The sequence below is a fragment of the Myotis nattereri genome, assembly GCF_964212035.1.
Source record: "Myotis nattereri genome assembly, chromosome: 9".
NCBI lineage: Eukaryota > Metazoa > Chordata > Mammalia > Chiroptera > Vespertilionidae > Myotis > Myotis nattereri.
Genome location: NC_138084.1, coordinates 34,729,037 through 34,745,785, shown reverse-complemented (window position 1 = coordinate 34,745,785; position 16,749 = coordinate 34,729,037). Strand labels below are relative to the sequence as shown.

General features: G+C 43.2%; 1 long non-coding RNA gene across 1 annotated transcript in view; it reads right to left on the bottom strand.

The window, feature by feature from the left end:
- Positions 1-3,264: 3,264 nt before the first annotated feature.
- LOC308524444 overlaps positions 3,265-16,749 on the bottom strand; it is an 86,214-nt gene continuing 72,729 nt past the window's right edge. Inside the window, exon 3 of the long non-coding RNA XR_013996407.1 lies at positions 3,265-6,490. This is a non-coding gene — a long non-coding RNA (uncharacterized lncRNA). The remainder of the gene's footprint in view (positions 6,491-16,749) is intronic.

Sequence of the window (16,749 nt, the reverse complement as noted above, 5' to 3'; positions counted from 1 at the left end):
CTGCACCAGCACAAGCTGTGGCTGCTGCTGCAGTGCACTCTGCTCAGGTCCATCCTCCTCCCCTGGCTGAGGTTGCTTTGTGTCCTACAACAGACCTGCTGCCAGCCTCTTGGGAGCCTGGAATCCAAGGGACAGGCAGCAAACCACCCATCTAGCCCAGGAAGCCTGTTTTGTTCTTACTGATTTTAGAGAGAGAGGAAGGGAGAGGGATAGAGAGATAGAGACATCGATGATGAGAGAGAAACATTGATCGGCTACCTCCTATACGCCCCCTAGCGGGGATCGAGCCTGCAACCTGGGCATGTGCCCTGACTGAGAATTGAACCATGACCTCCCGGTTCAAAGGTTGACACTCAAAAACAGGCAGGGCCAGGAAGCCTGTTTTAAAGGCATGTTAAGAAATTCAATAAAATCCCTACAGGAACCCCAATGAGTCCCACTGCAGGCTTCACAGAGCCCTGGGTCACCAAGTCTGGAACCGAACCCCTCGAGCACGTGCTACTTCTACATCAAAGGCTCTCAAGAAGCCTTCCCGTCTCCCTTCGGAACAAAGAGTGATGAGCACCTTCTCAGAGGACCTCAGTCTCTGTGCTAGTTGCTGGACGTTCCCAAATCAGCACTTTCTGGTGACATCTGGTCAACAACTTTGTGGACATAAACATCCAAACCTGCAGAATTTTTATGAGTTTATTTGAGTCGAAACTGACGACAATTGCTGGGAAGTAAGACTTAAAATGCTCCAGAGAATATAAATATGCTGTTTCTTTTATGCATTTGGAATTGAGGGAACTTAAGGAAGATTATATGAGGGTGGGAGAAAGCAAGGTAGGGTTCAAATACAGGATAGCTGACAAGATTCTATGCTCTCTTGAGAGTGGTCATGCTTTAGGGAAGGAGGGGACTGAAAAGAGGCATTTCAAAGGTGTGTTAACCCAGATGCACAGAAACAATGGACAGAGCTTGCTAAAGGCAACGAGAAGCCTTTTCTCAAAACATATATGCCTGGGGTGTGACGACCGACTATGACCTGCTCAGTTGGGAATTTATGATCAGGTCACTCTGTGAGGTTACCTTCCATAGAACCCCCTTTTCATCTACAACCTCCCACTGGGTTCCCAGGGCCCGAAAGGGCTTCAGAGGTTGGGCTCAGGGTGAGTAGATTCTACTCACCCACCTCCCCCTTCCCTCATCCGGTCTCAGTGTCCTCCCTTTTGTTCACCTCAGTGTTTCTTATCACAGTCTCTCTTCCAGGACTCTACCTAAGGCCTTCTTGCTTATGGCCAGGGCAGCACAGCGAGAACAAGCAGAGGCCCGGACTCAGGCTAGGGCCAGGTTCAAACACCAGCTGGGGGTCAAGGAAGAGACTCAGCCTTCCTGAGACCCACCGCGCTCTTTTGGAAAACAGGAATAACAGTTTCTGCTTCATAGTGCTGTTGGCGGATTAAATGAGATCTTTTGTGTAGGAAGCCTGAAGGACAGCCTGGCATACTGTAGGATACACAATCCATGTCAGTCAGTGTCACACCAGGTGGCCTCCCTAAACCCTCACTGGTGCTCCATAGAGGTTTCCTGGATTAACCTGAAATAAACATTTTCCACATTTCTGGGCTGCACTGGAAGGGTTTCCTCCACCACCCCTGTCTCAGTTAAAAAAGAAAAAATCAGAAGCTTGAAAGCTGAGGAAGGACTGGAGAGAGGCAGTGAAGTCAGCCGGATGCTAGAAGCCCAGATTGCCTTTGGCTCACTCTAGATTTGAGGGAAACCTGGAATTACTGCGATTTCATCACAGCAGCTGGTCCAAGATAAACCTGCCAGAACTGCTTGAAGGCCAGATCTGGATCGCAGCGATAGCCGGAGCCCGCTGAGAAGCAAGGAGAAACTATTTATCTGACATTTTTTCAACCCCAACCAAGAATTTTCTTTGGCTCAAGATGTCCTTGGGACCGGTTTTCATTTGCATGGAGCTCATTTAAGGATCCGCGTGCACGTCTGACGGAGGAGACTTCTTAGAAAGACTTCCATTCCCCTGCCGCCTATTCACGTGGGCCTTTCTCGTGATTCAGAAATAAGGATTCATCCAGGAAGGCTAATCCCCAGGTTTCAGTTGTGCTTGGATTGTGCCAGAACCTCACGTATAGGTTCTCTCTGACTCAATTCCACACACAGCCGGTGCAGGCCTGGGCATCCGCAAAGATGGCCACCAAGGAACACTTGTCCTCCTTCCAAATTGGCAGGCTTCATCTAATTGAACCCATGTTAACCGATGTGGCACATTTTAATACATTTCACTGTTTCAAGCTGAGGCAGCAAATTGGAGTACAAATCTTCCTAACAGCTGCTTCTAGAGGGGCTGTCTGGAATCTCTGCATCCTTGACTCTTTGGTGCCAACCACAGGAAAATGTGTCCATTTATTATAGATCTTGGAAGGGTTGTTGTATGACAGTCATGTCTGAACTAGAATGCCACAATTCTTTTTCTTTATTGAATTTACTGGGGTGACATTGGTTAATAAGATTATATAGGTTTCAGGTGAATGCTACCATTCTTGTAATATTATTTTTTAAAATATATTTTCATTGATTTCAGAGAGGGAGGGAGGGAGAGAGAGAGAGAGAGAGAGAGAGAGAGAGAGAGAGAGAGAAACATCAATGATGAGAGAGAATCATTGATCGGCTGCCTCCCACACACCCCCTACTAGGGATCAAGCCTGCAACCTGGGCACATGCCCCGACCGGGAGTCAAACCGTGACCTCCTGGTTCATATTTACTCAACCACTGAGCCATGCCAGCTGGGCAGTTCTTGTAATATTATTATGCAGACACTGCACTTTTCTAGTAGGTAGCATCTGAGGAATAGTATGAATATTCCAGGAATAGAACAGTGAGATGTCTTTTGAGAAAACAATCCAGAATCGGGTCATCATTCTCTGCTTCCAACCAGTCACCCTGTTCCAATGATGCTGCCTGGAGCTGCCTGTGGTTTAATCATCCTTCGTCAAAGCTGAGCACAATGAGGGTATCTGCTGCATTGTTGTTATGGCCAAAGATTAGAAACAAATGTTAACCAATAGGAGACTGGCTAAATCAGTTATGATACATCCAGTCAATGGAACGCCATGTAATCAATCAAAAATGAAAGTGATGCAGCAGGAACCAATGTATTGTTATGAACCTATCTCCGAGAAATATAATTAAATCTGTAAATATACAAGATCCTGGTCATACCAGTTATCTCCGAGGAGAAAAATGAGCAGCAGAGGGGCAAGGGAAGAAAGAAGTTTTCATTTCCACCGCCTAATGTTTGTACACTTTGAATTTTGTACCTTGTATTTACCCACATACACAAAATAAAACACTTGATTTTTTTTCCAAAAGTGCATTCAGAGTCTAATCCCCCAAAAGAGATGGTTGAACTAGTTATGTAAAATCAAACAATTATAATCACAGGAACACTCATTGGCTGAGCAACGGCTCTGTATCGGTCTCTGCAATGGCTAGTTACTACACATTTTATCTGCTTTTCTCCTCAGAGCAATCCTATGAAGTCAGTTTTACCGTCTTCATTTTAGACATGAGGACATTGTGACTCAAAGAGTTTAGGAAAGTTGCCTGAGGTTACACAACCCGCACAGGCTAAACTGGGATTCAAACCTAGGTTGGGCTAACTTTTTCCACCGGCCCCGGGGGGCCTCCTTCATCAAACATGCAATGAGATTGCATCTCTCTCCTCACTCTATACCCTGGGCCTGGCAGAGTGCTTGGCACCCGGGAGGTGTCTAATACATGCTGAATGAATGATCAACAGAAAGCAAAACAGTGAGAGCAAGACTTGGCCAGTAATTCCCTAAAAGGATTTTTACATGTTTGCGCATCTTGGAATTACTTGGAAGACAACAACCTTCATTTGGATGGCTGTATTCTGCTGCGTTTGCTTAAAAAAAAAAAAAATTATTAGTCACATTGTTTTTAGTCACACCTCACAAAGCCTCATTACTTCAAAATGCCTTTCTGGTGGAGGGTGATTTCACAATAAGGAAAATCAGAGAATGTGGTTTTCATTTGGCTACCTTTAAAAATAGCTGTTTTTCGAATGGGATCATATGAATAAATGCATACTTCTCTATGGTTTTATCTTCTGTTTTTCTGCATGATTGTTGGAGAAGTTCAACAAGCTTGACCATTCATTTCAGGGTGAATTTGGGACCCAAACAGTTAAACAACCAGCCCATTTGGCTTCCTTGCTGCCTCCCAGCCAAGGAGATGAATGGAATGTTCATGAGGTCGCTTGGCAGGCGTCCACATTCCTATGGGAACGTTGCAGCAGCGAGAGCTTTGGGACACTAAGAGGCAAATGTGTGGGAGTCGTGGGGCAAATTGCAAATGATCCAACGTCTCGGAAAAATGTGTGGAGCGCTGTTGGCCCGAGGATGCTTTGCAGAGGACCAGCGAGGTCTCGGCCCTTGCTCAGAGGCAGGAACTGGCACTGTCCGGTCTTTCCTACAGCTGCCCAGGCCTTGGATTCGATGGACCACTTGCAGCACCGTCAGGATGGGAGTTCATTACAAGAATCTCATCAAGGAGTCCCACTTCTTCAGCTGGTCTTTATGCTCCTTCCTCTTCTCTGATACTCAAGAAAATGACTTCCGAGGGATTTTCCCAACCCCCTCCTCCTCTCGTCTCCCCCACCTGCAGCTTTTTCTGGTCTTCCCCAGGAAAGAGAACTCCAACCCAATGCATTTTCATTTTCCTCAAGTACTTCCTTGTGTTGTTTAAAATGTACTCTCTAGAGATCAGGTGAATTCACTAGAATCCTGCATTCCCTCCAGTTTTTCGAAAAGGCTACTTCTGATCAAGGATGATGGTGGAAAATGGATTTTCTGTTTAAAATTAGAAACCGTGATAGTCATGTTTTTCCCTAAAGAGAAGCTCATACAAATTTCTTGTCACCACACTAAAAAAAAGGCTTCAGCTTCAAGCTGTCAGAGCACAGATGTCTGTGTGTACCCCAAATACCTCTTGGGCCAGTAATACTGAGAGATGCTCCCCACGTGAAGAGGGAGCCCTGTGCTCTGACTTCCTGTCCCGCTCGGTGGCATTGGTACCAGGCAATGGTGAGCACTTGGGAAGAGTCCTCTGCAATGTTGACGTAAGAAACGTCCAAACCGGTAGAGTTTTCATAAGTTTGAGCCAAGCTGACGACATATGCCAGGGAGCAGGATCTCAAATGCTCTGGTGATAAACATTTTGCAGTTCCTTTATGCATTTGGAATTAAGGAGAGAATTTACAGAAGACTACGTGAAGGTGGGAGAAAGCAAAGTGGGATTGGACTGCAGGATACTTAAGACTATTTGCTCCTTGAGGGCAGTTATGTTTTAGAAGGAGGGCTCTGAAAAAAGGCATTTCAGAGGTGTGATCACCTAGATCAGCGGTTCTCAACCTGTGGGTCAAGACCCCTTTGGAGGTCTAACGACCCTTTCACAGGGGTCGCCTAAGACCATAGAAAAACACATATATAATTACATATTGTTTTTGTGATTAATCACTTTCTTTAATTATGTTCAATTTGTAACAATGAAATTGGGGTCACCACAACATGAGGAACTGTACTAAAGGGTCGCGGCATTAGGAAGGTTGAGAACCACTGACCTAGATGCACAGAAACAATAGACAGGGCTTGCTGAAGGCAAGGATAAGCCTTTTACTAAAAAGTTATATGCCTGGGGAGTGACTATTCACCATGACCTGCCCGTTAGGAATTTATGATTTATTACAGCACCACTTATTCATCCACAGTGGTAACTCGGGTGGTTAAGACTATTGTATCCTAGCACCATTAGGCTAGGATATGAAGGGAATGGAGACACTGGGAGCAATGGAGTTAAATCGTCTCTCTTTGTTTTATCTTCTTCCCAAGTTTTTGCAAAAAGACAGTCATCCCCTGAGAGATGAACCAGGTCACTGGTTTTGTTAGTGAGGCCCTATCTAACTAATGCTCCTGAAAGCAAAACTAGCAGTCCCTCCCAAGGCCAGCAAGCCAGGCTAAGAAGCTTACAAGGCAGGGACTACTCGGGGAGAAATAATTGTTTAAGAAACAGTTGTTTCTAGGGAGGGAAATGGCATCCTGGCTTTGTTGGTACCACAGGGCATCAAAACCTTAGAAGACTTTAAAACCAGAATGAAAAGAATAAAGGGAATGGGATGGCATGGAAATGACAATTACGAGCTATAATGATGAAGTCATCTGCCCAGCCCATAACTGCCTTCCAGAGACGCCTGCATTCTGTTGGCTGCAAAAGTAGCATTATCTGAACATATGCCCTGCTCCCTGACCCCCACTAATTGACCCAAACTGAACAAATAAGATCCTCCCAGGAGTTTAGATGCTGTTGTCTCTTGACCTGGTTGGTCACTTGAATTGAAGTGATGTAATTTGGCAGCAATGGGGTAGCCATCTTTTGTCCTGTTGATCGAGAGGCCTGAAACCATTTCTGTAGAGAGAAAAAGAGAGGAATGAAATGATCAGGTGAACAGAAACAGAGAGAGAGAGAGAGAGACCACATGGGGCCAGACTGTCTCCGAAGGACCCTGCCTGACCCAGGCTCCTAAGGGCATCTATGCTCAGGACTGGTCATATCCTTGGATTTTGCAACACCCATATATTCTGCGTGGATGAGATAGAGGATTACATGGAAAGCAACCTCACAGGGTGATCTGATCATAAATTTCTAAGTGGGCACATCAGAGTAGGTAGTCACTCTCTAGATATGTAACCATATATATATATATATATATATATATATATATATATATATAATTGATTTTTTTACAGAGAGGAGGGGAGAGGGATAGAGAGTTAGAAACATCGATGAGAGAGAAACATCGATCAGCTGCCTCCTGCATGCCCCCCACTGGGGATGTGCCCACAACCAAGGTACATGCCCCTGACTGGAATCAAACCCGGGACCCCTGAGTCCGAAGGCCGACGCTCTATCCACTGAGCCAAACTGGTCAGGGAGATATGTAACTTTTTAGTAAAAGTTTATCTTTGCCTTAAGCAAGCCCTCTCCATTGTTTCTGTGCCTCTAGGTTAACACACTTTAAAAATAAGCCACAACTACCCAGCTGGTGTGGCTCAGTGGTTGAACTTCGACCTATGAAGCAGGAAGTCATAGTAAGATTCTCAGTCAGGGCACATGCCCGGGTTACAGGCTCCATCCCCAGTAGGGGTTATGCAGGAGGCTGCCGATTCATGATTTTTTTTCTCATCATTGATGTTCCTATCTCTCCTCCCCCCTCTCCTTCCTTTCCAAAGTCAATAAAAATATATTTTAAAAAATTAAAATAAAGTAAGCCACAACCACCATCAAGAGGGCACACAATCTTGTTCAGTATCCTGCAATCCTATCTCTTTCCCACCTCCATGTAATCTTCCTTATGTCGCCTCCTTAATTTCAAAGCTAATATACGAGTGAGATTCTGTTACTTCAACTAAAGAACATTGGCTAAAACAGAAGCATAGGAAGGTCCACAGGCCAAAGGAGGAACAGAAGGACAAAAACAAACATATCTTGGAAAACTCTTTTAAAAAGAGAAATGAGGGGGAAAGTATGCTTAGCAGATTTTATAACTATTTTAAAATAAAGTTTCATGTGGTCTCGGTACATGAATTCAGACTGACCAATAAAACAAAATAAGAAATGAGCCTTTAGTGTATGATAAAGGTGACATCTCAGTGAGAAAAGGTGAGCTACTCAGAGACAGTGTTGGGAAGTTAATAGCATCTTGAAAAACCATAGTCAATTCTCATTAGCAGTAGTTGTATTCTATAAAGATGCTGCAAACACTGACTAGTGAAGACTGAACCATTTTTACTAAGGAGAAATACAGGGTTAGGTTTCTGTACGTCTCTGGTCACATTATCAACAACTGACCAACACATTCCTTGTTTTACGTGTGTTTCTGTGTAAAGACACCTTAATATACGTGGTTGACTCAATAACACTCACTCATGGCCGACAGCACTGTAGCCCACGCCTGAACAAAGCTTATCTAACATATTTTCTCCAAAAGTACATCATAGCTTTCTTGTTCTGGAGAACATTAGACAGCATTTTTGCACCATACTTAGGGATCATTTTAAACAGCAAAATCACCAACAAACTGCATGGAAATGCAAAAAATGTGGTATTAAATAGGCCATGAAAAGGACACTTGTTTATCGTACTAGAGCTGAAGCAAGAAAGCAGAACAAGCCCAGGACCAGATGGCTTCACAGGGGGGTTTTACCAAACATTCAAGGAAGAACTAAAACCTATCCTCCTCAGACTACTACAAAAAATTCAAGAGGAAGGAACACTTCCAAGCTCATTCTATGAAGCCAGCATCACCCTAATACCAAAACCAGGTAAAGACAACACAATGAAAGAGAATTACAGGCCAATATCCCTCATGAACATAGATGCCAAAATCCTCAACAAAATCTTAGCAAATCGGATCCAGCAGTACATCAGAAAGATCATACACCATGACCAAGTAGGATTTATTCCAGGGATGCAAGGATGGTACAATATCCGCAAATCAATAAACATGATACATCACATAAACAAATTGAAAGAAAAAAACCACATGGTCATATCAATTGATGCAGAAAAAGCATTTGACAAAATCCAACACACATTTTTGATAAAAACTTTCAGCAAGGTGGGAGTAGAAGGATCATACCTCAACATAATAAAAGCCATATATGACAGGCCCACAGCCAACATCATACTCAATGGACAAAAACTAACACCATTTCCCCTAAGAACAGGAACAAGACAGGGATGCCCACTCTCACCACTCCTGTTCAACATAGTACTGGAAGTATTAGCCACTGCAATTAGGCAAGAAGAAGAAATAAAAGGCATCCAAATTGGAAAAGAGGAAGTAAAACTGTCCTTATTTGCAGACGACATGATATTATACATACAAAACCCTAGAGACTCTATCAAAAAGCTACCAGACTTAATACATGAATTTGGCAATGTAGCAGGATACAAAATTAACCCCAAGAAATCTGAGGCATTTCTATACACCAATAGTGACCTTTCAGAAAGAGAGATTATAAAAACAATCCCATTTACCATCGCACCAAAAAAATTAAGCTACCTAGGAATAAACTTAACTAAAGAGGTAAAAGACCTCTCTACTCAGAAAACTACAGGATGTTGAAAAAAGATATAGAGGAAGACATAAACAGATGGAAGAACATACCGTGTTCATGGATTGGTAGAATCAACATCATTAAAATGTCCATACTACCCAAAGCAATCTATAAATTCAACGCACTTCCCATTAAAATACCAACGGCATACTTCACAGATCTAGAACGAACTCTCCAAAAATTCATCTGGAATAAAAAAAAAAACACCCGAATAGCTGCAGCAATCCTGAGAAAGAACAAAGTAGGTGGGATTTCAATACCAGATATCAAGTTGTATTACAAAGCCACTGTTCTCAAAACTGCCTGGTACTGGCACAAGAACAGGCATATAGATCAATGAAATGGAATAGAGAGCCCAGAAATCAGCCCGAACCAATATGCTCAATTAATATTTGACAAAGGAGGCAAGAACATACAATGGAGCCAAGATAGTCTCTTCAATAAATGGTGTTGGGAAAATTGGACAGATATATGCAAGAAAATGAAACTAGACCACCAACTTACACCATTCACAAAAATAAACTCAAAATGGATAAAGGACTTAAATGTACGACAGGAAACCATAAAAATTCTAGAAGAATCCAAAGGCAACAAAATCTCAGACATATGCCGAAGCAATTTCTTCACTGATACAGTTCCTAGGGCACTTGAAACTAAAGAGAAAATGAACAAATGGGACTTCATCAAAATAAAAAGCTTCTGCACAGCAAAAGAAACCATCAACAAAACAACGAGAAAACCCACTGCGTGGGAAAACATATTTGCCAATGTCCTATCTGATAAGGGCCTAATCTTCAAAATTTATAGGGAACTCATACAACTTAACAAAAGGAAGATGAACAATCCAATCAAAAAATGGGCAAAGGACCTAAATAGACACCTTTCAAAAGAGGACATTCAGAAAGCCAAGAGACATATGAAAATATGCTCAAAGTCACTAATCATCCGAGAGATGCAAATCAAAACAACAATGAGGTCCCATCTCACACCTGTCAGACTGGCTATCATCAACAAATCAACAAACGACAAGTGCTGGAGAGGATGTGGAGAAAAAGGAACACTCGTGCACTGCTGGTGGGAATGCAGACTGGTGCAGCCACTATGGAAGACAGTATGGAGTTTCCTCAAAAAATTAAAAATGGAACTCCCATTTGACCCTGTGCTCCCTCTTCTAGGAATATATCCCAAGAAAGCAGAAACACCAATCAGAAAGGATATATGCACCCATATGTTCATAGCAGCACAATTCACCATAGATAAGATCTGGAAATGGCCTAAGTGCCCATCAGCAGATGAATGGATTAGAAAACTGTGGTACATCTACACGATGGAATACTATGCTGCTGTCAAAAAGAAGGAACTCTTACCATTTGCAACGGCATGGATGGAACTGGAGAGCATTATGCTGAGTGAACTAAGCCAGTCAATGAATGAAAAATACCACATGATCTCACTCATTCATGGATAATAGAGACCATTATAAACTTTTGAACAATAATAGATATGGAGGCAGAGCTGCCTCAAACAGATTGTCAAACTGCAGTGGGACGGCCGGGGAGGGTTGGGGGGCAGGAGGGAGGTGGGTAAGAGATCAACTGAAGGACTTGTATGCATGCATATAAGCATAACCAATGGACATAACACTGGGGGGTAGGGGAGGCCAGGGGATTGTCAAGGGCGGGTAAAAAAAAGGTCATATATGTAATAACCTTTGTAATACTTTAAGCAGTAAAAAAAATAAAATAAAAAAGATATCGAACAATATTAACTACAAATAAAAAAAAAAAAGAAAGAAAGCAGAACAACCCCAGCTGGGAACAGGCATGTGTCAGGCAACTCAAATTTTCATCACTCCTGTATGTCTGCAAGTGACAGCAAAGACTCTGCAAGTATTGATTTGGGGTTACAAATAAATTTTAGCAAGTGGGTGAATTGCAAATACAGAATCTGTGAATAATGAGAGAGACTATAGTTAGATCCATATCTCATATTGTAAACTAGGATAAATCCCCAAAGGACCAAATCTTGAAATGTAAAGTAAAATAATCACCAAATAGTGGATAAAATAGAGGGGAATTTTCTTTATGACCTTGGAATGAAGAAGAACTTTCTAATTGAAACACAAACTTGAAAAGCCACAAGTAAATATTGTTAAATGTGACTGCAGTAAAAACACAAAACAAAGACCTACAGCAAGACAAAAAAAGAACTACTATACCCAAAGTCAAATTTATCTTATTAAATAATCAAAATAGCAAAAGATAAATGACAAATCAAGAAAATATATGCAAGTCATAGGAAAGCAGGAGGCTAACCTTCCCACATTATAAAATGTCCTAGACACAGACAAGAAAAAGTAAACTCCAATAAAAAAATTAAAAAGAATATGAAAAATTAAAAATTTATAAACAACTCATAAAACAAGAAAAGATGCTCAACTTCATTTATAATAAAAGCAATGTACATTAAAGCTATACTTAGCTATTATTTCTCACCTATCAGGCTAGCAAAAATACAAAAGACTTTGGAATGGTGTGATGTTGCTGCTTTAAGGGAACATGTATTTTCATATATTTCTATTGGGAGTTCTAATTGGGCACAACCTGTATAGAGAACAAATTGCCAATCATTCTCAGAACTCAAGTGGATATAACCTTTGACCCAGGAATTTACTCTAGGAATTCATCCTATACTTAGGCACATGCAAAATGACTGTGATGTGCAGGATGGACAGGATTATTCACTTCAATGTTGGCATTAGCCAAAGATAAGAATGTCAATAACATAAGGATAAAATATACGATGGTCATTAATACAGGTATAATAATGAAAACTGCCACTATAAAACACATGAAAAATCTCTTTTGGGGTTAACTCAAAAAGATCACCAAGGTATATTGTTAAGTGAAGAGCAAGATGCAGAAAAATATTTTTGGCCCCTGGTGTGAAAGAGGGAAAGGAAAAAAATAATTGTGTGCACTGGCTTTCATTTGCACAAAAGTTTAATGAAAAAAATTACTAAGAAACTAATAGTGGTTACCTATTGTGGGAACTGAGCAAATATAGGAATAAAGTAAAAAGGACATTGTTTTAGGATTCCTGATGTTTGACCCTTGGGAATGTATTCCATATTCAGAAAAAGAAATAGAAAATGTTACTTAAAATGGAAGCTGGAGTGATCGAATTGTAAGATGAAGGCACATTATCTTTTTATCAACACAAAACCAGAAAGACAATTAGAAACTTCAGGAAGAAAACAAACGAACAAAAACTATATAAGAAAGTCCTGGTCCAAACTAGAAGCAAACTAAGATTCACCATGATTTCTGTAAATGGTATGCTGTATGCAAAGTGAATCCATTTAACCTCCATGCTTAGGGCAGTGGTAGTCAGAACCCATCTATTCTCTGGGCCCCAGATTCTTGAGCAGTCAATTCAGGTCAGTGGGTGCCGATTTAAATTCAGCCAACCTGTTATTTCCCTTGATGAAACTAAGATAAAAGGTAATCAAAAGGGAAGTTGTCATGACTAGAAAAACCACTACTTGGCCAACCATCATGTCTTTTTGTAAAATTATGAAACTAACTATTAAAATGAAAACTAAATCTAACTTAATTTTTTTCTTTAAAACTCACACACTTCTCTATCTAACATATAATAACCCAAAAATCCAACCTCACTTTGGTTTTTTACCAGTCCCACCAGACTGTGGGAAGACAAGGATGATTCAAAAAGTCCAATGCAATACTATAACTCTCTTTATGAAAAGCTCCCTGGCCAACACCAACATTGTCTAGCTTCTCTTTGCAGTCAGACTAGGATAAGAGAAGAGTTGTGTGCCAGAGAATTCCATCTTATTATCTCTTGACTCTTCCTGGAGTTCCAAGAGTTGCCATCAGATTTGTTCTGCTCCACCCAGACAGCCTCTGGGAGTTCCCTAAGTACAGCGGGAGCCTTTGTTTGTGGGTACATTGATGTGATCATGACATTTCATCATGAAGTAGACTTGGAGCAGGGGTCAGCAAACTACAGCCCATGGGCCAAATATGGACCACTGCCCTTTTTGTAAATAAAATTTAATTGGAATACTGCCACACCCACTCATTTATGTATTGTTTATAGCTGCTTTCCTGCTATAACAGCAGTGCTAAGTAGTTGCAGCAAGAGAACATATGGCCTACAAAGCCAGAAATATTTACTGTTTAGCTCTTTACAGAAACATCTGCAGAACCCTGCTCAAAAGTGTCCAGGCCTGGCATCCAGCTGATTCCCACTGACAAAAGCAGACAGGCATGAGAACACATACAGCCTGAATCACCACTAAAAGTCCTGCTTCGGAGATGTAGATGTAGATAAAATTACCAATATCATCATATACAAGTATATTTGTGTATATGTATGTATAGGTGTAACACATACACATATGTATATGTGTATGTATGTATAGTAGCACACTCTTACTACAAAACAGCAGTAAGATCAGGAACAAGAAGTTCATTCAAAGAGACTATAATAATCTTAGCCTTACTCTTCTCCTAAGAATTCAATGTGTTCTACATACTAAGGGAAGCAGCAGGGTTTAATGGAAGGCGTAGACAATTAAAATCAGCTCTCTCACACTCTGGTTCCTGAGCTCCACTTTCCTTTCCTGGACCATGGAGATACTATTTCCTTTCTGAAAGGGAGGATCATGAGACTCCACATGCAAAGTGCCCTGCACATAGTCAGCACCTAGTAAATGGTGATTATTAGTTTTACTATCCCTATCCTCATCTGACTGGATCCCACTCTTCTTCTTTTGCTTTTTTCATCCCACAGTCCCATTACCCAACCACCATTTCCTTTCATTACTGGCAATATCTTTATTAATACCCTTTCTCTTATCTGTATTTAGGTACTTATTTACTTAATTTAATTTTTATTGATTTCAGAGAGGAAGGGAGAGGGAGAGAGAGATAGAAACATCAATGATGAGAGAAAATTATTGATTGGCTGCCTTCTGCACGCTCCCCACTGGGGATCGAGCCTGCAACCCGGGCATGTGCTCTAACCAGGAATCAACTGTGACCTCCTGGTTCATAGGTCGACGCTTAACCACTGAGCCACACTGGGCAGGCAAGGTAGTTATTTTTTAACTTCAAATTATTGAAGCCTCGCTAAGTTGCCACTAAGTAGTAATCAAAAAGAAAACATGTAATATATACACCCTTAAAGTTAACATGATAAGAAATAAATCCTAGTAATGAAGAGGAAACTGAAAATCAAAACAATTAATATGGGAACTGACTCTGAAGGTCCCGGCAGGAGGGAAGAGGTGCTAGTTTCAGTAATCTAGGGACTTGGATTTCAACAACCATGTGCCTTGTTCTGAACTGTTTTTGTCATACTGCTAATATGACTAGGTGAGCCTGGCTGGCATGGCTCAGTGGTTGAGCATCGACCTATGAACTAAAAAGTCACAGTTCGATTCCCAGTCAGGGCACATGCCCGAGTTGTGGGCTCCATCCGAGTGTGGGGCATGCAGAAGGCAGACAGTCAATGATATTCTCTCATCATTAATATGTCTATCTCTCTCTTCTTCTCCCTTCCTCTCTGAAATCAATTTAAAAATACATTTAAAAAAAGAATACATGGTAATATGATGTGGACACACACACTGGAATATTATTCAGCTATGAGAAAGAAGGAAATCCTGCCACTTGCAACAACATGTATAGACCCTGAGGGCATGATACTAAGTGAAATAAGCCAGACAGAGAAAGACAAATACTACCTGGTATCACTTATAAGTGCATCTTTTAAAAAAAGTGAAACTCATAGAAACAGAGAGTAGAAAAGTGGTTGCCAGAGGCTGGGGATGGGGAAAATAGGGAGAGGTTGGTGAAATGGTACATTCAACAATAAAATGAATAAAGTTTGAGGATCTAATGTAAAACATGGTTACTATAGTTGACAACACTGTATTATATAGAAACTAGAGATTCAGTGCACGAATTCATGCATGGGTGGGGTCCCTCAGCCTGGCCAGAGAGCGGAGCTAATGTGGGCCATCTCGCCCAGTGCCCATCAGGCTAGTTGGGGCTGGCCAGCTGGGAGGAGGGACCCTGGGAGGTTGGCTGTGGTAGTGCACTGACCACTGACCAGGGGTGGTCAGTTGAGCGTCTGCCCCCTGGTGGCCAGTGCACATCATAGCGACCAGTCGAACAGTAATTCAGTCGACAAGTTATAACAGTTGCTTAGGCTTTTATATATATACTAGAGGCCTGGTGCACAAAAATTTGTGCACTCAGGGGGGAGGGGGTCCCTCAGCCCAGCCTGTGCCCTCTTGCAGTCTGGGACCCCTTGGGAGATAACGACCTGATGGATTAGGCCGGCTCCCGGGTGGCAGAGGGCAGGCCCAATCCCTAGGTGCAGCCCCTGGTCGGGCTCAGAGCAGGGCTGATTGGGGGGTTGGGGCACCGCCCCCTGTCACACTCAAGGCAGGGTCGATGAGGAGGTTGCGGCACCACCCCCTGTCATGCACAGAGCAGGGCCAATCAGGGGGATGGGGCGCTGCGCCCTGTCACTCACAGAGCAGGGCCCATCAGGGGGGTTGGGGCTCCATACCCTGTCACGCACAGAGCAGGGCCGATCAGGGGGTTGAGGAGCTCCCCCCTGTCACTCACAGAGTAGGGCTGATAGGGGAGTTGGGGCACCGCCCCCTGTCACACACAGAGCAGGGCAGATCAGGGGGTTGGGGCGCTGCACCCTGTCACACACAGCGCAGGGCCCGTGGGGGTGAGGGGGGTTGGGGCGCCGCCCTCTATCACCCACAGAGCAGGGCCAATCAGGAGGTTTGAGCGCCGCCACTGTCACACTCAGGGCAGGGCCGATGGGGAGGTTATGGCTCTACCCCGTCACACACAGAGCAGGGCCCGTGGGGGGGGGGGGGTGGTTTGGGGTGCCGCACCCTGTCACACACAGAGCCGCAGGGCGATCAGGGGGTTGGGGAGCTCCCCCCTATCAGGCACAGAGCAGGGCTGATCAGGGTGTTGGGGCACCTTCCCCTGTCACACACAGAGCCGCAGGGCAATCAGGGGGTTTGGGCGCTGCCCCCTGTCACGCTGATCCTGGTGCTGGGAGGCATATTACCCTTTTACTATATAGGACAGAGGCCTGGTGCACAGGTGGGGGCTGGCTGGTTTGCCCTGAAGGGTGTCCTGGATCAGGGTGGGGGTCCTGCTTGGGTGCCTGGCCAGCCTGGGTGAGGGGATGATGGCTGCTTGCAGCTGGTCACACCCCCTTCAGGGTGGGGGTCCTCACTGGGGTGCCTGGCCAGTCTGGGTGAGGGGCTGAGGGCTGTTTTCAGGCTGGTGGGTGACTGAAGCTCCCAACTGCTCCTTTTTTTCTTTTTTCTTTTTTATTCCGGGCCAGCTTTAGCTCTGAGGCTTGGCTCCAACTCTGAGGCCTCAGCTGCTGAAAGCAGGTATCTGGTTAGTTTGGGTTATATAATCGAAACACTGTTTCAACTCCAGCTCTGAGATCCCAGCTGGCTGAAAGCAGGTT